This window comes from Notothenia rossii (genome assembly GCF_949606895.1).
Source record: "Notothenia rossii genome assembly, chromosome: 9".
Taxonomy (NCBI): Eukaryota; Metazoa; Chordata; class Actinopteri; order Perciformes; family Nototheniidae; genus Notothenia; species Notothenia rossii.
In genome coordinates, this window is record NC_136907.1 from 61,810,061 (window position 1) to 61,834,107 (window position 24,047).

At 40.9% G+C, this 24,047-nt stretch overlaps 1 long non-coding RNA gene across 6 annotated transcripts in view; it reads right to left on the reverse strand.

Moving 5' to 3' along the window:
* LOC307018181 overlaps positions 1–21,868 on the reverse strand; it is a 27,768-nt gene extending 5,900 nt beyond the window's left edge. The window contains exons 1-3 of one of the 6 annotated variants that reach the window (XR_013802353.1): positions 21,740–21,868; positions 12,401–12,495; positions 4,122–4,572 (exon numbers count right to left, since the gene is read on the reverse strand). This is a non-coding gene — a long non-coding RNA (uncharacterized lncRNA). Of the gene's footprint in view, positions 1–4,121; positions 4,573–12,400; positions 12,496–13,985; positions 14,011–14,154; positions 14,310–15,062; positions 15,282–17,972; positions 18,097–18,315; positions 18,400–21,739 lie in introns of those variants that run through there. The other 5 variants (XR_013802354.1, XR_013802355.1, XR_013802356.1 and 2 more) reach the window with 5 other exon arrangements.
* Between the last annotated feature and the right edge of the window lie 2,179 nt (positions 21,869–24,047).

Consider the following 24,047-nt stretch of genomic DNA (forward strand, 5'->3'; position numbering starts at 1 on the left):
TAGGAAAAATACTTTGGTGCCTGTTTTTAAAACACTTGAATTGTTGGTGATGGTCTTTTATGGGATTCATTGATATGAGTGAAATATAAGGTTTCACCAGATTAATCCTTGAGAAAAGAAAAGCGATTTCCACAAAGACATTAACGTTTTTCAAGTTAGATTTCACAGGAATCACAGCGGCTACAGTTGTACTTCGGCATTAGAATATGTGCCGTAAAACACAGCGCTCTCTATGATTTCCCGATACAAAGCTTCCATCAATCTGGAGAGAAACAAAGACAGGCACCACGCTGGAGAGCCTGAAACCAACTGTGTCACTCAGAGAAGAAATGTCACAGAAAGCAGAGATGTGGGGAGAAAAAGGCTTCCAGACAACACAATCACACTTTCAGCACGGGAGGTCTGACTTTACCCTGCCTGCCTGTCTATCTGCCTGTCTGATACTCTGCTGTGACTGCAGCATGATGAAGGAGCTCTTGTCCAAGTCTACACCCAGCAAGGCCTCTCTGAGCAAACCAGACTGAGCTAACAATAGACAGCCGTGCTTATCAAATAGCCTGGCAACTTCATTAGCATCCTACAACACCCAAAGTGGCCCTACACACACACACACACACACACACACACACACACACACCCACACACACACCCACACACACACACACACACACACACACACACACACACCCACACACACACACACACACACACACACACACACACACACACACACACACACACACACACACACACACACACACACACACACACACACACACACACACACGAGCCAGACAACCCCTTCACTGCGTGGCCTTGACCCATGAACTCTAGGGTTCTTTCACCTGCTACCACAGCATTCATGCTAGCAGCGCTGTCTCGCCAGCGGCCGCCTGCTCTGCATATGTTCCCCGAACATTCCCACGCTCCGATCTCAGACCTCCAGATTGGTAGACCATCACACTTTAAACACAGCAGTATTCATTTAGGGAATTATGGAGATCCGCATTGTGTCTGGCTGTCTGACTTTTTTCACGACGGCCATCATGACTTTTCCCACTAGAGGGGAGGCTTTTTATGTCTGTTCTTCCTGCCTCTAATTGATTTGTATATATTCTACAATCTCGTCTGACTGGCGCACAAAGAAAATAAATGTGGTTTTGTTTGTCCAAGAAGCTGCTTTGTTACATTCTCTTGTGTTTATGTTCGTAAAGCCATGTTAGCTTCACCACAAAAAGACGTTGTTGTGTTGTTCCTCCCTTTCCCACTATCCTTTGCTTCCCTCTCTTCGATTTCTTCCTGCTGTGTGTTGTTGATTCTCTTTCCCCGGCACATCAAGGGTCAACTCCTGACTCTCCTCGCCTCTTCCTTCCTCTTCCTGAGTCTTTATGCTTTCTTATTGGCTAGAAGCAGCTTTGTATCTTCTCATTGGATGGCGTACCGGAGAGAAACAGTGATGCGGCTCACACGAGGCGTCAGTATAGTAGGAGCGTTTAAGTGTTATTGTGAGAAATGGGGTAGAGCGTGTTCCTGCTCCCCGACAGATAATGTGACTGTCAGATTTAGAGGGGTGGGACACTCTGAGGGCTTTTCGTTCAGATCATGCAGGAGAGACCTTGAGAGCCGTGCAAAAGACTGTGACTGAATTTGCCTCGCCACACAGCATATGGACGTCCTGATCGCTCTATGCAAATGGCCGAGACACAGACACATGTTCACAAATGCAGACAAACTACCCCCCCTCCCCTCCAGTCCCTCATTAATTGTTCTTCCTAAAAAACAGAAGCCCCCCCCCTTCTCAAATAATAACCTCTCCACTAACACCCCCCACTCCATCTTCCCCTTAAGAGCGACCCCCCACCCCACAGTCTAGACCCCGCTACCCTCTCTCTCTCCATCTCGAACCAGACGCCCCAAAAGTCCTCCCCCCCCCCTCCCCCTCCCCCTTCCTCTCTCTCCTCTCCTCAGCTCCCACGACCAGCAGACAGACCCTATGATTCGCGTGACCGCCATTTTGCTGCCCACAGTAGACCTAACTGTACAGCGCAGCAGCTGCCCTGATGGGCGAATGCAAATAGGAACGCTGCTTTGTTACCCAGCCGCTCAGACGACTCTCATCGCATGAATTAACGCCCCAAAAACAAGACCTGCTCAATCAAATGCGACCACAAAACGACGCAGCGCCGAAATGCACAAACGTGAGGTATTCATTTATACACGCTTCAATCCTCTGACTACATAAACGCCTCAGAATGTTATTATGCCAACTGATGAGATGCATGCTCAGTTTTTTTAAGGTTATTTCAAAGGACATTTAAAAAAGAAAACAAAGTGCCTCTCATTTTCTTTTAACGGGTGTATTCTTGGAAAAATAGCACTGATCTGATACTTCAAAGCTACAGTGTTCTTCAGACTCCAATTTATTTGCTACACTGCCTATTTATGTGTTTCATATGCAGCACTTTTCTGGCAAAATCAGTCAGCCCAGGATTTGTTCAGTGTCATGGTTACCAGACACATATGAGCATGAACATGAGACTATTATGGTCTGTCTGTCTAGGGTTTGTTGGGCCTATGGATCCCTTTTTAATTACAGTCTGTGTGTGTCTGAGCTTCTCTGTTTGCTTCATGCTTTCATCCGTGCATTATGTATGTCCGTGCGTAAAATAGGACTCAGTGCATGCGTGACAGAGCGCTATCTGATTAAGAGAAAGGCTCGCCTTAATCTGTTGTACAGTGTCACATTTGCATGCGAGGGAATCACATGCAAACACACGCACCATATGGCACAGTAGGACCAGACTCTTGATCTCGCATGCACAGAACACCTATCAAACACATTTTCAGGGTGAGAATACTCACAATCTCAAGAAAAAAAAAAAACGAAACGAAACAGCACTTTGAAACACCCTTCACTTCGGCTCGCTCTCCGATATGCCGCATTCGTGGGAGCAATTATCAGCCAACGACATGATGGTTGGATGTTATGCAAATGCAATTAGCCTCGATTTGCATTCTACAACAGCTAACGGATGCACAGATGGCAGACAACAGAGATGCGCCCGCCATCTTTGGCAGAGGCATACACTGTCGGCCATTTTGTCTGAAGCTGTGCCCATCTGGATGGAAACAACCGCGCTGCATTGCTGTGACGAGGGGAGCTGTTGCTTGCTGGCAAACACTTTCAAGGCCAGGTACAGTCCATTCACACAAACAGAGCTCTGTTTAAAATGAAGCCCTCTCATATTATTCAAAATGTTCAAATTTGAGTTGCGTCTTATAATTCAAATGGCTGTACAAACACATCCTAATAATCTAACTTCTTAGAGTCAAAGATACATCTTTTACAGCTGTCATTTATATCCTAATAATGATTCGCTCTGATACAAAAAAGGTGCAGAGTGATGGGCATACACACACTCAGGCACACACACACACACACACACACACACACACACACACACACACACACACACACACACACACACACACACACACACACACACACACACACACACACACACACACACACACCCACACACACACACACACACACACACAAACACACACACACACACACACACACACACACACACACACACACACACACACACACACACACACACTATTTCAGGTAATGTATGAGGTAATGAGAGCACATTGACAGTTTTCACAAAGTGGAAAGTGCAAAGGAGAGGTACTTGCCATTTCACCATCTACTCTACAAGGTGTGCAGATCTCTGCTATGTGATCTTCTGCCCTCATTACTGTTCAATCGGTTTTTCAAAAAGTCTGAAATTAAATAACAGACATCACGAAAAAAAAAAAAGGTGATCATTCTGCTGCTGTCTCTGGTTTTAACAGACACATGTCTGCAGCTCACCATAGTAACAGCCAAAGAGTGGGAGAGAAAATAAAGATCGTACTGTCTCTTTGTCAAATGTAAAAACTGGTTGGGGAATAAACAACGGGCGAGATGAGGTTGGAGAGTGAGTCAAAAGCAGAACTCCCAAACTGTTTTTAAAACAGCCAGAGGCAGAAGTTGGGGGATATGTCAATCTTATGAAGGGAAACAAATTCAAGAGAAAGAGAACATCCCTGTCGGCGGTCTCTCAACATACCGGGTATTATTTGGGGAGAGATCCCCTTCAGCAGAACCACACACAGCCAGTGGAGATTGGGACTCAGGTCCAGTCTGAGGGGCAGGGGCTGCAGCTGAGAGGGCCACACAGGGCCCGTCCTTTGGAGGTCTGCGGCCCGAGGCCACAGACTAACACAGGAAACCCCACTCTGCTGTGTCGGCTCTGTGTTTCATATTGATTTCTCCTGCATGCCGGTAGCTCCAGAGGTGCTTCGAGCCTTCAGGGAGCTTTTCCATCCTTCCCAGCCCACTCACTTGCTCCCCGCCTGGGCTTCACCGGCTCTGCTGGACCCCTGGATGGAGGTATGGGCCACAGGAGGAGAGGAGGAAGACGAGAGCCCATGGCAATGATGATGAGCTGCGCCGGGTCTCTGAGTTCAGTCATCTACCAGCCTTTATCCAGCCTTCCAACCACCCACCCTTGTTTCCATCTGAAAAAGAGAAAATAGAGTGTTTTTCAAAATCTCACCTTTGGCATTCAGCATCCCTCTGCTCAATGCAAATGCAAATGTAAACACTAACACTTTGATTAAAAATATGTGGGAAGAAAACGCCAACTTGCTCTTTTGTAACCTGCCCCAAGGCACTCGCTGCTATACAGCAACAATACAAATGCTCAGTATGAAACAGACAAATCCACCTCTCTTTATATTTAAAAATGTAGTTTTTTTCCATAAATATAAATCATTCACATTAAAATATTTACACTCTACTGTTTGGAACACTATTGAAATAAATACGTTCAGTTATTTTTGACCATGCCTTATGAGTGAAAAACAATGAGCATGATAACGGTTTTTATACTTAATGAATAATTTGCATGGATTCCTTCACTGCAGTGCATCTTCAAATTGTCTGAAAGCATTCTGAAAGCTGTTATCATGCTAATACAACGTAGGCCTTTATGTGTTGCTTTGTTCTTTTCTATACGAAAAACGAATTGCAGGGGCCTCCTTCAGTAGCTTTGCACCCACTGGCCCCCATTTCTGTACGACCAGCAGCAGAGACACATTCAGCTCAGTGTGGTTTGTGGAAAATGAATAGGACACAGAGAGCAACGGGTTAAAGCAGACGAGGTCAGTTATGGGATGGCTTGTTTGTGAATCTGAGTTCACTGTTATGTGCATGTTTTCATCACATAATGGGGGAGCACCCGGAGTCGCCCCTGGCTTGGCCTGTGCAGGGGAGTGACGTGAGGTGAGATTGGGTGAGCCGGAGGAAGATTCAGACACAATGCCCCCATTGAGAGGGTTCAGACATGGGTGTTAACTCCCCATTCCTTCACACACAATAGGGCCCCCCACTAGAGCCGGCGTCGGGGACAATGTTGGTTCAGGGCAGCCCTCCACCCAGCAAGAGAGAAAAGAACTGCATTATCAAGATGGGAGGAGAGGGAAGCATGGATGGGGGGCAGGAGCAGAGAGATGGAGGGGAATGTTTGTGTTTGAGGAGTGGGGCAGAAAGGAGTCCTGTCCCATGGCTTTGGACTTGAGGAACAAAACAGAGACCCTGACAAACACATCGTAGCAGCGTCAGGCAACCTATACGGCCTGGGAAAAGTTTAAACAATATTTAATAATAATTATTATAATTTCTTTCTACATATAACTTGGTTTTACATCTAGTGTTTCTTATTATTTCTGAAGGATAATTCACATTTGGCCAACGGGCAACAAAACACTAGCCCTTTTGCTTACTGGCATATTTACATTTCTGTATTAAATTAAGCAATATAGATAAAATGCTGGTTAACTAGGCCAATCTCACAACATTGATTATCACGTAGCATTTATTAACATGTTAGAAGTATCCAGTACATTTAAAGGAAGCTTTGGAGCCTGGAGAGCAAATGGTCTTAAGTCGTGCTTTTATAATGTTTTATTAAAGCTGTATATAACTCCTTTATGAAACTGAAGATAAAAGTGTCTTGCAGTGACATAAGTGACATCAAATGCGTTTTAAAAATACAATTACACACTTTACTGAGTAGGAATTAAAGGTGGGGTAGGTAATTTTGGAGAAACCAGCTCGAGTGCGCTAGAATTTGAAGATACACAACCGGAAAAAATCTGCCACTTCCTTACAGAGCCCCTCCTCCAACACACAAGAACGCGCACATGACCAATGAGGGCACGAGATAAGTTTGTCCACAGATGGAAGGCTGACAGGCAGGTAGGCCATCAGATATTTTAGCTGGGCCGGCTCAGATGATTGGTCGTGCTTTTTACAGTACTACGGCTTCCAATGATGACATTTTTTAATGGATTTTTTGTCAAAGCACTTCAGATATTCATTGCTATCAGGACGTTAAGAGCATTCCATGGAATATAACAAAAAGTGTATCTCGAGCCGGTTTCTCAAACTTACCTACCCCACCTTTAAATGGCTGTTGCAAATACACCCAAAATATTCCTGATTGATTTCAACTATTGACCTTTTTTTGCATTTCATTCCCCTTCTCTTCCACTGTTTCCAGTATTTCTCTGACACTGTCACTAACTATATTAGAAAATATATATAAAAATAATATGAAAAGCTGAGATATTAAGTTGAAGAATCTTCTTCCTACCGTCACTCTATAATCGTGAACAACTTTTCCTCTTAAAAATGAAAAACCAAAATGCACCTAAGTACATTTCAAAGGTTTCACTGAAATGCAGACCCAGTTGTGATTTTGATACACACTGAGTAAAATGACAGATTGGGGTGTTTATCCGCAGCCTTTAATGGCATGTTTTCAGCAGAAAAAAGGAATCACATCCTCCAATGACTCCAGCATTTTTTAAACATCTTAAGCGCTCCTCCAAAGACCATATAACAAGCATTTGCTTGTTTGCAGTTGCTTGTTATGTTATATACTCTTTGGTTGTAAAGTAACACTGTTTTGAGAGTGAAGCTGACAGCGCTAACAAGCCGTTGGTAATGTAGAAGCTTTTATTCTGCCTTTATTTCCAAGACAGGTAAAATCTCCTCTGGTTAAAAAAAGGGGGGTTCTGCTTGAAATGTACAAAGGAAGCTATCAGTTTGGCTGTGTTTGAGGCCATGAGGCAGTATAGGTGATGAGAGGAGGGGGGTGGGGGTAGCAGGAAATGTTTAGGAGATCCTGTGTCTCTCTGGGAGCCTAATAGAATCCTGTGGCTGCAGCGAGAGCTCATTGTGCCGGAGTAAAGGATTACACTGGTAAACTGGTAAAACAGGGGAAAGAGCCCAAACACTCTCTACCTCCTATGGAGAGGCAACGAACCATCGAACAATGAGAGGGGAGAGCATACTGCAAGCTGAATCATTTCATCTACGGAATAAAAACCTGGAGAAAGTAGTGAAAGAGCTGCGAGAGGAAGAAGATAGAGGAAATAGATCAGGCAGTTCATATTCATGCATGTGCTTGGGCATAACAATAAGCATCTAGTGGAAGAGGAGTGAAGGATGGGAAGGAAGGAGAGCAGGAGGGGCTGCATGGACAACAGTTTCAGTGCTAGAAGGTAATATGGGGAAATGATGTCGGTGTTGCTTGTCTGTCTGCATCCTGAGTGACAGTTTACAATCTCTGAGGCAGCAGGCGGGCCGAGCAGGTCGGCTCTTTGGCTCCATACGATCTCTCATTTCTCTTTCCCCCCCCTCTCTCCCTCTCTCCCCTGCACCTCTGGCTCTCATCTGTTTCCAGCCATCTTTAATCTTAACCACCACTTCCTCCTCTGCATTTTGCCCACATTGAAACACATTTCTTTCCTCTTACATCTCAAGTTTGATGGGCAATTATTTTTTTCATTGTACTGTGCTGAATGAACGACATGCGAGTAATTTTTTGACTAAAGTATTAAGATGTCTAATACTTAAGCAGCTGCTTTATAATGATTTCTAACAGGCCGTCTGTTCTTTAGTGAGGCTATAACTACAAATGATGAGCCAAATCGCTCTCTCTCTGCACCCGGCCTCCCATTCATCAGTAAAACTGTTAGCTGACTTTCCAAAAGTGTCACCTTATTAATTCAAAACCTGATTAATGTTGAGCTAATATTTTATAAAAAACTGCCTTTTTCTACCTTCAGTTTGTCATCTTTAACAGGTTTTAAAAGCTAAGGAATCAAAATAAAGATTAGGAATAAAGATTAGGAGGTTTTATTGCAGCGGAATATCCCTGCCAACGTGTGACGAGCAGGTACATTTCCCACAGTTTACACGGACAACGCGTAAGTAAAGCATTAATCTCCTCTCATCTGCTGTTCAAATGGAAACCACGCTGAGCATAATGCATCATCTGCATTCTGCAACCTGCCACGCTGAAAGACTCCTCGCTCTCTTCATCTCTGTTCCTTCAAAGGCTGCCGAGGGTGTATTCAAACAGCAGGATACACACTCAGCTAACAAACCTCATTAAGGGCCCATACACACTGTCTCAATGCTAACACTAGCTGTCACACATCCCCTCTCAATGCATACACTGGTGGCCACACTGGCCGCGACAAAGCATCTTTACAGAGCTAATTAGAAGGGTCCCCCTATCTATTTGAAACTCATCTGAATAGGAGGGAAGATGACAACACCGAGGGGAGAAGGAGATAGAGAAGGAGGGACAGGCAGGAGAAAGGAGAGAGAGAGAAGTGAGGACGCTTGCTAATACACTCAAATAGATAGCAGCCGTGTTTTTTTATAGGGTGGAATTAAAGAAAGGAGCTGAATCAGGCAGGGGGACTCTAATTAGTGTGACACCGCTCTGTGCAGGACTGGTGCAACGGGGACGGGGAGGGAACTGAGTGCTGCACCGCTTTGATCGGTGTGCCAGTAGAGAGAGACGGAAGGAATGGGTGTGACACCAGCTTCATTTGGGAGGCAGCTGGACGCTATTTCAGAAAGCTGTGTTAAAAATGCTTCACTTAAACGAGTGATTAAACAAACTGGAACAAATACAAAATGTGGAATAATTAGCTAAATTAACCTGGGTTTGCATTGAACCAAATAAGTGTGAGACGCTTACGTGTTTCTTTGCCTTTTCAATTTATGACAAATGTTGCAAAGCTTGCTGATGAAAGAGATGATCAGCATTCATGGTCTAAATAAAACATCGCTGTGTCTTTCAGCTCCGTATTTAGAGAAGGACAGAAGGTCACACTGAGAGTTCAGCCCCAAAAACATTCCTCCAGAGTTGCCCTATCTTCCTCCGACCCTCCTCCATTTCATGTTTACATTTTTCTTTTGTGTGCCCTTGAAGCAAGCTGTGTGAGTGTGTGTGTGTGTGTGTGTGTGTGTGTGTGTGTGTGTGTGTGTGTGTGTGTGTGTGTGTGTGTGTGTGTGTGTGTGTGTGTGTGTGTGTGTGTGTGTGTGTGTGTGTGTGTGTGTGTGTGTGTGTGTGTGTGTGTGTGTGTGTGTGTGTGTGTGTGTGTGTGTGTGTGCAGGCAGACAATGCCAAGTTGACAGTTAGGGTCTCGGATCAAGCACAAGGCCAAGGTTGTCTCCACAGACTGGGTGAATGGACTCATCAACAATTGCAGAAGTAAAACCTTAATTTGTTCTCCAAAACCGCCTCAATATTTTGGCATCAAAGCTTAAAAAAAAAGATGATATTAGTACCCTTAAGAATGAACAAATAACAAATAATAATAAGAAAATATTAGGCAGTGGCTGTTTTTAAATGTAACAAGAACAGAATGCAAATTAAATGCAAAAAATTGCAAAAAAAAGAAAGAAAGGAAAACGGGAAAATGTTCAATCCTCAGCTTAATTTTAAGTTCAAGTTTAAGTTATGACCAGTGGCCCCAGATGATAGTGCAAAGCATTCTGGGAGGATAGCAGGTGTCCCCAATGTCACAGAGCTTCCCAGACAGCTTGTTAATTTGCACACGTTTTACACACACATCTCTCCCTCTATGTGTGTGTGCATGCATGTGTATGTATGTGTGTATATATTAGCGATGGGACTTGACCCTAGCGAGCTGCGGCAGTGTTTCGCGTCTTGCTGGGCGTGGGAAAAAGACGGGACCCCTTTTCACAGCTGCCTCAGCCGAGGCCTGGGCTGCTGGGGGCCCCTGTACCCCCTCGACACACACCCCTGACTCCCCCCTCCTCCCTCCATCCCATTCAGGCTCCGGCCTACTGGCTTTCAAAAGCAGGACCCCCTTCCCAGCCCTTCATAAATACATCTCATTATTCAAGCCCTAGTTTGCATAGGGATTCCAAAGAGATCTCCACTCTGCTCGTGAGGCCTGAAGCCTCTCAGCCTTTTGGACCGCACAAGTGCAAATTTCGACTTAGTAATCTCCCTGTGTTAATATTTGTTTTAAAACAAAGTGTGCACACTTGCAAAACTGTTAAACCAATATTGCAACTGTCTTAACATTTCTTTTTCTATGCATCTCACTCTTAAAATCTCTCCTTTATTTCCCGAAATGTGGTGGAAAATCGGATGAAACTAAAACCAGTGAAAAGAGAGTTTAGCATGACTATTAGCAAGTGCTTTGCTAGTCTGTATTCCATCTGCCACTGGCTATTGTACAGTACACACACACACACACACACACACACACACACACACACACACACACACACACACACACACACACACACACACACACACACACACACACACACACACACACACACACACACACACACACACACACAAACACTCTTCAACACCCCCCCCCCCCCACTGCACCCCCCTCACCCTCACCCCACCTCTATTCGCTGCAATGCATTACTGCAGAGATTTATCTCCTATCAGCCTGTATAATACTGAGGTTATAATTTACATCCACTTTAGAAAACAGCAGCACAGGCCGGCCCTTGCATATGCTAATATAAAGCTTGGGAAAATCTGGGCGACTAAAAGAACTCCACACTAAATTTGAATAACTGCGCTTCAAGGTTGTGCAACCATGAAAATTTGACCTTGCTAACAATATGTACTTATTGTTTGTTCCTAATGCGAAGCTATTAAAGGAGAAATTGGAGGGAACATACTGACAACCCCAAAGCTAGGAGTGTTTTGTTTTGGTGTTGCGAAATAACTGAAATAGCATCTCCTAGGCTCCGATTTTAATTTCTTAGAAACCTCAGAATTTGAAAATTTTAATTTTAATGCGAGGGTGAAACCAAAAACATCTTAAAGCACTGCTCGTACAAAAAGGTTTTCTTTGAAATGTAAGGTAATTTCAGGCATTTTGGCTTCAGTGCTGCCGTTGCTAAATCATGCATGGGCATACCTTTATTCAAATCGCTACTTTGGCCACAATAATAGGGATACTGTGGACAAGGGGAAGGTGACTCGTTGAGGAATTAAGGCCGAAAAGGACAGAGCCACCCAAACGCTCTTTCCACATGAGCAGGTCCAAACCTCGCCTCCGCTCTCCTAACGGGATAAAGAACCGCAGCAAAGATTACACGGCCACCTCCCCTGCACCTACCACACACTCTACCTGACAAATAGGATCATAGTGTTTAAAGGGATGAATGTATGTGAATGAAAGAGCGAAGTGTGTGTGTGTGTGTGTGTGTGTGTGTGTGTGTGTGTGTGCGTGTGTGTGTGTGTGTGTGTGTGTGTGTGTGTGTGTGTGTGTGTGTGTGTGTGTGTGTGTGTGTGTGTTTGTGTGTGTGTGTGTGTGTGTGTGTGTGTGTGTGTGTGTGTGTGTGTGTGTGTGTGTGTGTGTGTGTGTGTTCATGTGTGTGAGGATGGGGGGTTGATGTGCAATGTAAAAAAATGTAATACTTCAAAGGAATGAAGGAATTCAACATGGAGCACTTCCTTCACTCGCTCAAATCACTGCGTTCACACTGAGCTCCACACTGTAAATATATTCTGATATGACAGAATGATATAAAACTGACACTGTGCGCAAATAAAACTGCAGTAAATGTCCCTCTCAATACGTATTTTTGCTTGAATAAGACAATGAGGATTTTCTCTTTTAAAAATCATTCTTTATGATTAACAAAAATATGAAATCCCCAATGTTTCAAAGTTCACGCTCAGCATCTTATGGTCTTGTCAATTTCACACCCAGAACCATCCTCAGAACAAAAAAATATGGACAATAGTCAACCACCATAATGTGTTCACTCAAGACTCTCCTGAATCAAAACTGCAAGCCTCCTGCATCCTGAAGTCCGACACGAACATGCCTCTTCATGTACTTATTGTCAAACACAAAATACATTATAGGTGAGCTGCTTTGCATTTAACTAAATCTTAGTCTTTGGCTCATACAGATATGACAGCTGAACCACTTCTTTCTATATGCATGTGTTCTCACTTAAAATATTTACCTGCATGCTGACTGTTGCTCCTCCTCCTGTCTGGTGGCAATTTGTCTTCATGTTGAGTTGATGAAAACTTCATGGCTGACGTCGTCAACATGTTCCTTTTAAGACAAAAGAAAAGAGAATCAGTGTGTGTGAAATCACTCATTTTAACAAAACCACATATTTCAGGGAATAAATATGTGGCTTACAAGTGAGTGAAAATAAATGCATTTTGGTTGACCTTGCAGCTAACAGACCACTAAAACTTGTATTTTCCTCGGCACTTCTCATTTGCTTGCCTCTCTGCGAGGCTAAACCTATTTTCAGTTGCTTGAACAATAAGTCAAGCTTGATAATAGTGTTTGCTGAAATTCAAAATTGTAAAACGTGATGGAAAAGGCTCAATGAGTGGGAAACAATGCCACAACACAATAGCATAGAGCATGCTTCATCTGGGCAGTATCACAGTTGCTTAGCTACTGAAATACAGGATTGAACACGAAAAATGCTGTATACAAATTAGGCTATTATGAGAGGATACATTCAAGAAATACTCACTATAAGTGTGGAATCATACAAAAAGATAGAGATTACATAAGTTTATAATATTTAAATGATTAAATGTCTTTGTATCAATAAAAGCTGGAGGACATGGAGGTCAAATAATGTATTCTGGTTTAAACTGTATACTGGTTTTCATGAAACTTTCAACAACACACACGCAGACACACAAGATCCAAGCTCCCTTGTTTAACGGTGCACATCAAATATTGTCAGTCATGGTCTAAATAGAGCATGCTGGGACTTCAGGGATATTCAGTCATCTCCTAGGCTTGCTGATTCTGCTCTAAGAATAGATCAAACTAAGCCGATGTCCTATTTTGTTCTTATCTAGCAGGCAAACATAAAAATAATCCACCCGGCGGAACACAAATTTGAACATATCTGCCATGTCTAACTTGGATTCAGTGATGAAAGCACGTTGGAAACGCCTGTCGATGTACAGCCTCTTTGGCTCTAAATGACTGATTTTGATGTGTGGTACCCTCCGGGGTCAGGATGGGTATAACTAAAACAATAGTTGACACTGATATGATGGAAAAACACTGTTCTTGAATTCTTATCCTGCATGTTAGCACACAACAGAACAGTCTTTTAAACTCTAGTAAGCCTTCATCTTGTACCCAAGTGATGTACATGTGCATCCAATTATACATCACACTCCTAATGTCAAGTAAATTACAGCCAGGGGACATCACTTAGCGTACAGCACTCATAAAGGAAATACACTCAGTATCAGAGGAGTCAGGGAGTCTACATGCAGATGCAGCTCTGCAGGATTAATTCATACACATTAAGTATTGGCGTACATGAAGGCAACTAGTGGGCCTATAAAACCCTCACCATAACCAACATGTGAGATCTCAAAACCGATGTGATGCTCCTGGTGCTGCTGCCAACACGGTCACGTGAGTCCTGGATGGACCAATCACAGTAATCCTTTAACTATTTCTGTCTTACCCCTCAAGGTGTTAATGTTATAACACCCACACAGTTATGACAACTACACAAGAGCACGCGTTGTGTTTTTTAAAGTATGTTTTCTCACATGCATCACTAGCTACTGTGCTAAAGTTGAGCAGATGTATTGATCCTCAATAGGCCCCAGCATCACCGCGATGTCCAAAAAGCGAACCCTGAACGCAGCAACATTCACGCCCTCATAAACACGCAGGTGACACCTGTCCACCAGAGGACGACCAGCACTAAAATCACACCGGTGTGCAGCACTCCGCTCCTCGCAGCATGCAGCCTCCCTCAGCATCCGTCCCTCCTGCCTCCTCCTCCCGCCGCCGCTGCTGCTGCTGCCCCGGCATCTTCTCCGTTTCTACGCCGAGGCGAAAGGGAGCCCCCGGATCCGAAGTGCTCGGCGTCAGTTCGTACTTTCGGTTCTCTAGCTTTATGAAATTAAAACTCATACAGCTAGATAACCAAAGATACAAACTAAGCCATCGTCTCTTAAAGGGGCCGCCTCTCCGGTACACACAGAGAGAGTGCGAGAGAGAGGAGAGAGCCTGCATGTGGTCACATTGCACTGAGAGCCACACACACACACACACACACACACACACACACACACACACACACACACACACACACACACACACGCGCGCGCGCACACACACACACACACACACACACACACACACACACACACACACACACACACACACACACACACACACACACACACCTTTATATCAAATCAAACTTGCAGTGTTGCTCAACAAGGAGTCATCATGACTACTTTGGTGATAAATCAGCATTTGAATTGGCAAAGCAAAACAATTGCAGGCACCTTTTTCGGTCATTTTGCAACCCAGTCAAAACCAGTATTTACACTAATTTTGTAATATAACGTACATTGTTCCAGGAGTGCAGGTTGCCTGGTAAAACACTGAGCTTTTACACTGCTCCAGATTTGAGCCACTATTATACCGCATCAGGCCTAACAGGCAAGCAAAGTTCCCATCAAACAGCCATCAGTAATGTCACAGCTATAATTTACATTTCTGGAAACCACAAAAGCACAATCGATCTGATGGAACACATTAAAGACCTCCTAATCAGAATTAAAGTTATAACCAAATAATCTACCACCTATATCAATCCAGCATGCACTTACTTGAACATCAGCTAGGCTAACTCCTCTCCACTACAGCCAGTATCCTCCAACAATTTCCGGATTGGATTTGTTTCTGTGTTATTAAAGGCTGCTCGCTCCGGATGAGAGTAAATTATAGAAGGGCAGAATATAAAAGCTACAAAGTGTCCTGTGTCTCTACAGACTCGCATGTGTCCTCTCCCTCACACACGCGAGCTGCGACTGACAAGTGCAGAGAGTCCACGCGCTGAGCAGAGGGGTAAACTCCGCCTCAGCGCGAGAGACAGGGGGAGAGAGAGAGCGAGAGAAAGAGGGAGAAAGGCGGGAATCTGAAATCATTAACGCCAATTTGAAAATGAATTAAAGTGTGTGTCAATCAGGACTTAACTCTCCCAGTTGTCCTCATTCGGCGGTTGGCCGTAAAATAAAGTGAAGTGCGTAATTATTTCTTTTTGCAGATGGAGCTGGGTGGATGACATTTTGAGAGAAATGGCTGTTTTATTGAGAATTAAAATGGATATTTCTTAAACTTTCAGGATTTGGAAATGTCAGCTTTCTACACCTATTTACGGACAAATTCACATTTAAGTTTTTTCGGTTGAAAACACAAGCTAAAATGATAGAAGTCATTTTCTTTAAGGTTAGGATATATTTCATTTCATAATTTAAAGAAGCAAAACAAAAGGCTAAAAACACAACCATCCAAATTATATAATAATAATTGATAGGCTGTATGATATTGTAAACAATCAGCTCTAAGAGAGAACAGACATTTGCTGATGTGATTGAATGCATTTGGAAACATCAGCAAAATAAGCCTATTGCTTGATACTCTTTCATACAACCTGATTTTGGCTGCATTCTAGCTAATTATTAGAACACAATGACTTACAATAGCCATGTTTAGTTAAAACAAATGTTGCTGTGTTTTATTTTAATTTTTATATAAACTAACATAAAAAGCTCTTGAGGCTTGCATGCCTCATGCACTGCAGAGGAATATGTGCAGAAAAGGCCCACGCCTATATGGCTAAACCCCTGATAGCATATTCAGGCAATGTACAGCCTTATCCATTGTGATAATATAATATGATTGATATCTGGGCTGAGAAGATGAGATAATACATGAGATAACAATCACACACTACGATAAAAGTAGCCATGTAACAGAGACAAGACCAGAATAGCAACTTCCAATATCTATTAAAGTTTGAAAAGGATATTTAAAAAGGTGCTGTGTGTGTGTGTGTGTGTGTGCGTGCGTGCGTGCGTGCGTGTGTGTGTGTGTGTGTGTGTGTGTGTGTGTGTGTGTGTGTGTGTGTGTGTGTGTGTGTGTGTGTGTGTGTGTGTGTGTGTGTGTGTGTGTGTGTCTGCAGGTAAACCAATAAGAGAGCAGCAGCAAGCTGCAGTCTGGGTTTCCAAACGAAGCTTGCATCAGATAGCAGGTACATATCTGATTATTGCGCATGGGGAATCTGTTAGTATGGAGGTGCTCTGCTGTCAGGCTGCTGCAGGTCCAGCTCTATACTGTATGAATCCTCTGCTACTCTGCATCATTTATAAGAAGATGCAATCAGCTGTGGCCTCTGCTGCTGACTGTCTTGATGTAATTGAACTTACATCAGTGTGCGGTCACTGCGGTTAAGAAGAGCAGTAAGGCGCATACAATTATTTAAGAAACAAAATATAATCCTTCTTCTACATTGGCATGAGAGCAGTGTTCGTTTTGATTAGATGCACAACCCTCAATGCTCCTGAGCATGCGCGACCAGGGCGTTGGGTACACGTGCATCTCTTTCTTGTAGCTTGCAAAGTATCATGCCAAGCCACTGTTCACTGTAATGAATAATAAAGGGAAACAGTACCCGTGTACAAACCCACCATCACTATTGTTTCAATTCTAAATTGTATTCAAAACTCTCAAATCTTAATATCGCCCACATTTTGTCCCCAACATTTGTTGCCTTAATTGTTTTACCTATTAAATCAAATCTAACCACTCCAGAGCAGCCCTGTATTCAAATGCATTATAACGTTTAGTTGCAAATCAAATTATTGCAGAAATACATTTTGGACCTACAATTAATTCACGGAGATAAAGTGCATTCAGTCAACTGTGATAATTACTTGCAAATTACAAGGTGTCCGTGTGTGTGCGCGTGTGTGTGTCCTCAGATGGATTTTCCCACAAACAAGTGACAGGGAAAATTTAACTCCCCCCTTTCTCACCCTCCAAAAAAAGAAAGAAGTCAACATCAAGTTCAACAACGTGCCGGGGAGAAATTAACATGACAATCAGGTCTGGGATCCTCGGGGTGCCCCCCCCCCACCCCACCCCCACCCACCTCACAACAGAGTCTGGCGTCAGCCCCGCTACACTTTCCCAGGCTCACAACAATATCTCCCTGCTGAACTCTGCACTGCAGCCCGGGGCCTCCCCCTCCTCCTCCTCCACCTCCTCCCCCTCCTCTACCACTATGAATACTTCTCACATGAGCACATGGCAGCGAAGAGCCTCATTAAATATTCTGCAGTTTGCATAAACTTTAATGCGGGCTAATTGGCATGCATGATGAGAAAAAACCTGTAGGATTTTTCCCATGGATTGAGCGCTGTTCACGAGGCCTATATGGCACATTTGAGATGCTTTAATGTTGTTGTAATATTGCATTCAAAATGTGTTGTCATTATATTAGCATCAATGTATCAGTTACATAAATTACTACAAGAATAAACATATTTTAGAAGTATTTTCAGGCTTTGGTCTTCAGGCTAAATATTGTATTCTCTTATTTCTCTGCTTGCCTAATGCACAAGCAAGAACCGAAATAAGCTTTTCTCCGATTGAAGAATATTCTTTACGCTATCCAATTTGTAAAATCAAAAGGATATTTTAAAAACATGTGGCACCTACGTGGCAAATATACTCACAATTTACTTGAGTTTCTTCCAAAAATACGTCCACATTCTCTGGATTTTGTAAGTCTATAATTAATTGAATTGTCATTTGTCCCAAAATACGTCCTTTCTGCACTCCATCCATAAACTGGGCTTGATATTAAGAGAGAGAGAGAGAGAGAGAGAGAGAGAGAGAGAGAGAGAGAGAGATAGAGAGAGACAGAGAGAGAGAGAGAGAGAGAGGATGCCTACATGCATGGCAAAAGTGCATCACAACGCCTGTTAGAAGCGATTTTCCTTTTAATTTTATATCACATTTAACCCGCTGCATTAAGGAAGAGCTCCCAACAATATTATGTAGAAAATCCTCTCTTACCGGATAAAGCAGATCATACAGGAGTGTGAGAGCAGCGTTTGCAGCAGCGAGAGAGGCGAGGGGATGGAGGATGATGATGATGATGATGATGATGATGAGGAGGAGGAGGAGGTGGAGGAGGAGGAGGGAATACATACCCAGGGCCTATCAAATGTGTCAAACAGGCCCTATGATATTTAGGGCAAATAAACGGGAATATAAAACAGCAGGTTGTAGGTTCCTGCTGTTTTTTGTTTTGAAATAGAAATAAGAATCGCATCGAAAAAATCCGCTTGTTAGCCATAGATGCACCACCATGTTAATGCAGTGGTTAATAATAATGCAGCCTATAACATAAATGTCATAATTATAATTCTTTAAAAAATCCTCAGGTTTTTATCGTTTTTCTTTGGAAAAACGAATTTGTGTTATTTTCCTCAAAATAAGTATTTTTGTTAACTCAGAAGTTTGAGTGTTGTTGTTTTACAGAAACTAAACATGGATGGGATTGTGTTGTTATTAATTTACTGTGGAGTAGGATTTATAGATTTACAGCATAGTATTTTTCACGTCAGGAGAAGCCTGTAATATTCTCTATTATCCAGGATCAAATGTTCTCGAATCGATACGAAGGTAAGAAAAGTCTGGGCTTGTTGCTGCTGGCTTGTTCTCTCTTGTGGTATATGGGATAAAGATGCTAACCTTTGAATAAAGAAGGAAATAATCCAAGAAGGCACTTTATGATGTAGCCATTTACAGTAGGTCTAATGCATGCTGCATGCAGGTGTTTACAGCCTGTTTATGATCGACCTGTGACATTGGAATGATAAATTCAGTCGGTTATATTGTCTCCATGTCTCTCCTACACACCAACATAATGTGTGTTTCAGGAGCAGGGGAAATGAATGTTAACGGGTTAGAACTTAAACACAGAAAGGCGTAAAGAGATGCAGTGTACAGTAACATGCATCTGCAGGAGGAAACAGCGACACACTTTGGTGAGAAGGAACATGACTGTTTACAGTGACAATGTAACCTTGTTTTATAAGGAAATGTATTAATTAATTAATTAATTACACACATTGTATGCGTTTGCAAAGAGACGAAAACAAATAAAAAAGAGGAAAATAAAAAAGTACACCTATATATACAACCTATTCTGCTGCAAACAAAGTTTATGAATGTAAATGAATACACTTTACATCTGTAATGTAAAAGCCAATCATCTTATTCATGCAACACAAATATTCGTACTTACATAATAAAATGATACCCATTGAAAAGTTTTAGGACTATACAAACAATACACTGCTGTTTAAAAATGAAAACAGCTTTACTGTTTTAATACAATAAATCATTATGGGCTTCAACGTGTGGTACTAGTTGTAGATAAGTTAAAATGTTAAACTACTGTATTTTGTAAATACTAAAATAGTAAATGTGTTAATATTATGTATATGATTAATATTATTATTATTATTGAAAATGAACATTAAAAACGGGATACAGACGGAGGAAAACTTAAACGAAAAGTGTGTTGATGTTTATTTCACACTGCTACAAAATGATAAAGTTATATTATGTCTTGACATCCTAAGACAGTAACACCATGCTCTTGATAATAAACTATTAGTATTCTTTATATGTGATTTTGAAAAGTGACATTTCTTATTATTACAACATGTTGGTCTACATCCTACCTTATATGAAATGTTAACACATTTGATATGTTCTGAATAAAAGGCACTCTTATCAACTCAACACTATATAACATGTATTGAAAAGCCAAAAGAGTCGTTTAACACTGTAGTTGTTGAGCTGTAAAAAAAACCTAATGTATGTTTGAATGATTATTTTACAGGTATTAAACTTATTTTGATGTCTCCTGTCTACCTATTTTCACACTAATTCATAACATTTTGTTTATAGCAGCATCTCTTTAAACTGCATGTTCTGATTTTATTAGCTTTTAGATCTTATTTAGTCTTCATCCTTAAATTAGGACCAGATAAGCTCTTCTCACTGCAACAGTGAGCAGAAGAAAAATAATTAAATGTTTTTGACGGTTTGTTGTTGCATTTGTTGTTCAGTGAGTTATATCAGAATATAAATGTGACTCGCTGTGCTCATTTAACGTTTCTAAATATGTTTGAAGTTGAAGGATTGTGCAGAGCTGACCTTTGAAGAGAACATTATCTTTTATCTGAGTTTTTTCTTAATTTTTGTTAGTCATTGTTAAAGAATCATAGAAGAAATTAAGTGTATATATAATTGTATATACTTTTAAAATATGTGAAATGAATGGGATGGTTTATTTTAAACAATACTGTCATCACTGTGATCTTAAATAAGAAGATATTGATGGCCATTTATCTTTATATTGTTTTTTTCAGTTTGTCTGCTGTTTGTAAATAATGCAATTAAAAATATAACTGAGAATGATTTGTAACTGAGATATATAGATATTGTACCTCTTTATGTTCTCTTTTTTGTCTCTTTTATGAACACTGGTGTTAATGTCTCATTTTACAGTTTCAAGGCCTAATGTTAGATTGAAAAGATGTAACTGAAGACAGCATCAGGCTCAAGTCTGGCCTGTGTGACTGAGTCATCCAAAAATTACAAATGTGTAATTTAAAAATAATTACAACCATTGTTCTGCTCTGATATTAGGCTATTAGAATGTTCCAATTAAAAAGGTATATATATCAAAGACTAGTAATATAAGTAAAACAAGTTTAAAATGTTATTTAAAAATCAATACAGTCTGATTTTTAAAAGAAAGAGACTTTGTAAATACAACATTAAGAATAGAATAATAATATATTTCAGAATATGGCACATGCTGTTCTAATTTACAATAATAAAAAACATTTTCCAAAGGAGATTCGTTTTTAGAATATACACTTTCTCAATTTTGCGTGCAATGGCAGCACTGAGAAATAAAATAAAAGTTATGGCCTGTGATTTTCGGATAAATATTGTTACACATTTACACTGGAAATGCAACCTTTCAACCAAGTGACATTAAACAAAAATACACGCTGTGTGCAATCATACAAAAGTTATCTTCATTAAATGGTTAATAAAAACGAAATTAGAGATGGTCATGAAAAAATAAATCGTATAAAGAAATTAGTCATTTTTTACTCATCACTAAATGTAGCATTTTTAAAGCACATTAAAAAAATAGCCTATTCTGCATTTGAAAAGAATACATTTCGTTTATAAAACGATGCAAACAAGTTATAATCGTGAAATTGCAACTAGTCCCAAAAAGTCAAAATTGTACAGAAATGTCACAATTAACAAAATCACTCATGACTTTAAGATGCCGACACATGTCAGACATTTTGTATAAACATTAAAGTAGCCCGAGAGAGGACAGACATTGCATGGTAAACAGTTATCTAAACTTTATGTATAAATTCAGTAAAGTTCTTACCACAGCAGGCTCGTGCAGGGACCTGTTAGTTCCTCCTCGGGCTCATGCGAAAGAGAGAGAGCGAGCCTGAGCCCTCGTGCCTTAATATGAAGCAGGCTGGGTTTTATGCTAATTTGAGCTGACACCGACCTGTGTGCCATGAATAGAGGAGGGCACCCTCAGCCTGCTTTCCCACGAGCCGCATTCCTACGGTCAAGTTCAAGCTCAATGCGCGAGCCACCATTACTATGCGAGGCGTGCCGCGTGGCTAATTCCAAAAAGGCGCGCACTCCCAGTGGGAGAGTTCTCTAACATGTATGTTAAGTGGTCTTACTTTTACAATTCATTTATTTGGTTTTTGTTGTTGCACCTTGTACAACACGCTTTGGCAATACTGTGTTTTTCTGAAATGGTCAATAAAGCTCCTTTGAATTTGAATTTGAGTTCTTCACCTTGTATTCAAATGCAGTAGCAGCAGATAGATATAGATAGATATATAGATATAAATATATAGATAAATATCTATAGATAGATAGATAGATAGATAGATAGATAGATAGATAGATAGATAGATAGATAGATAGATAGATAGATAGATAGATAGATAGATAGATACTAGATAGATATTTGTTCAACATATATTACATTTTATCACTATTTTCTAACCTTTTTTGGGTGGACTTGGGCAACAGATGATAAAAGGGCCAAATCAAAAAGAGATACATAGCAGCCCTGATATGCTCACATACTGCCTAATAATTGTTTTTGCTCTGTTTTGGTGGTGACTCATTGCAGTCAACCACAATGAGCTCGTTAATTATTTATAGCAATAACATTCACCTGAACTTTCTTCACATCATAATATTTATAATCAAACGTTTTAAGTATTCTTTTCAATTTTGAAAATAAACACACTATTTATTAGCAACACTTTTGTTTTGTTTGAAACTAATTATTCTTAGGGACTGGAAGAGAAGGGTGAGCTCTTAGCTAATAACTGCAGTAATGCATAAGAACAGATAATGATATCTTTCTAAAAAATACTTCATGCATTGCAATGTGTTTGTTATAAGTTATGGGTGTTCACCCTCAATCAAAGAAATTCAAAATGATCATAAAAACAAAACCACAGAACTAGTCACAGAACTTGGATATTTCAAATGAGCTTATTTGACAGGTTTATATTCTGTTTACATGTTTTATTGGATTTCTACATCTCATTTAAGTGTATCTCTTTTAGTTTCATGGATGATTTTCAATTTGAAAACAGTGAAGTTCAAAACTTTTTGTAAACGACTGTATCGACACCCGATCAATTGTAAAGATTGACATTTGTAAAAGTAGGACAGCATATCAGTAACTAGACAGTCAAGGGTAATTGAAAACTTATCTTGAACTCGTTTGGTTCTAAAACCACTTATTTCTGATAGTTTCTAATTCATGTGATATATAAAAACTATATTTTGCCTATATCAGATAAGATTTGACACATAAATATTCTTTGAACATTTTAAGGCTCACACAATTAAGTAAAAAAAAAAACTTGTATCCATAGTGGCCCATGCTTTCAAAATCCAAAGACAGCCCTACAGGTCAGTGATGGTATACTTGACAGTCAAGCTTATAAAACACAGAAATACAGATCATAGCTTACACACATTTCCGAAGTTACCACAAATTAATTGCACATTACATCAATAAATATATGTTTTATAATGACTTCAAATAAAATCAAACACACACGTTATAAGAATTAAAAACAACTTAATATATTTCCAGAAAGACTTGACTTGTCCCTTTAAAAACCATAAAAAAGTCAATCCTATTCCAGTGCAGGACGTTTGAATGCCTTATTGTTCTGCATTCACAAAACACTATTTTATTTTAGCTTGGTCTGCTTGCCAAGATGTGTATTTCTGTCAATTTTCACATTTGTTATTTAGTCATATTTTGCACCGTAATATGCAAATTATGTGATGAGTTTAAAAAAAAAAAAAGGTGTTACCACAGAGCCAGGAGTCTGTATAAGCTCTGTGTGATATTCATGTGAGAGGCAGAAGATTCCCACATGTATGACATGTTAAAGTGCGATCTGTCTAGCCAGAGTATAATTGGCCGGCTCAGTCCCAGACAGCCCTGTCCCACCTCCCCATGTTCCTGCATTTGAGGTCCCATAAAACGGTGTCTGGCTCGCTGATCCCACGACCCCTGAGGGAATAAACCCCTCACTCAATATTAGGACGTTTCAGTTCTATCTGTGATCATGAAGTGAAGAGTTTCACATATCAGGAAGTCACACCACTTTTAACCTAAGCTCTCATAATTACAT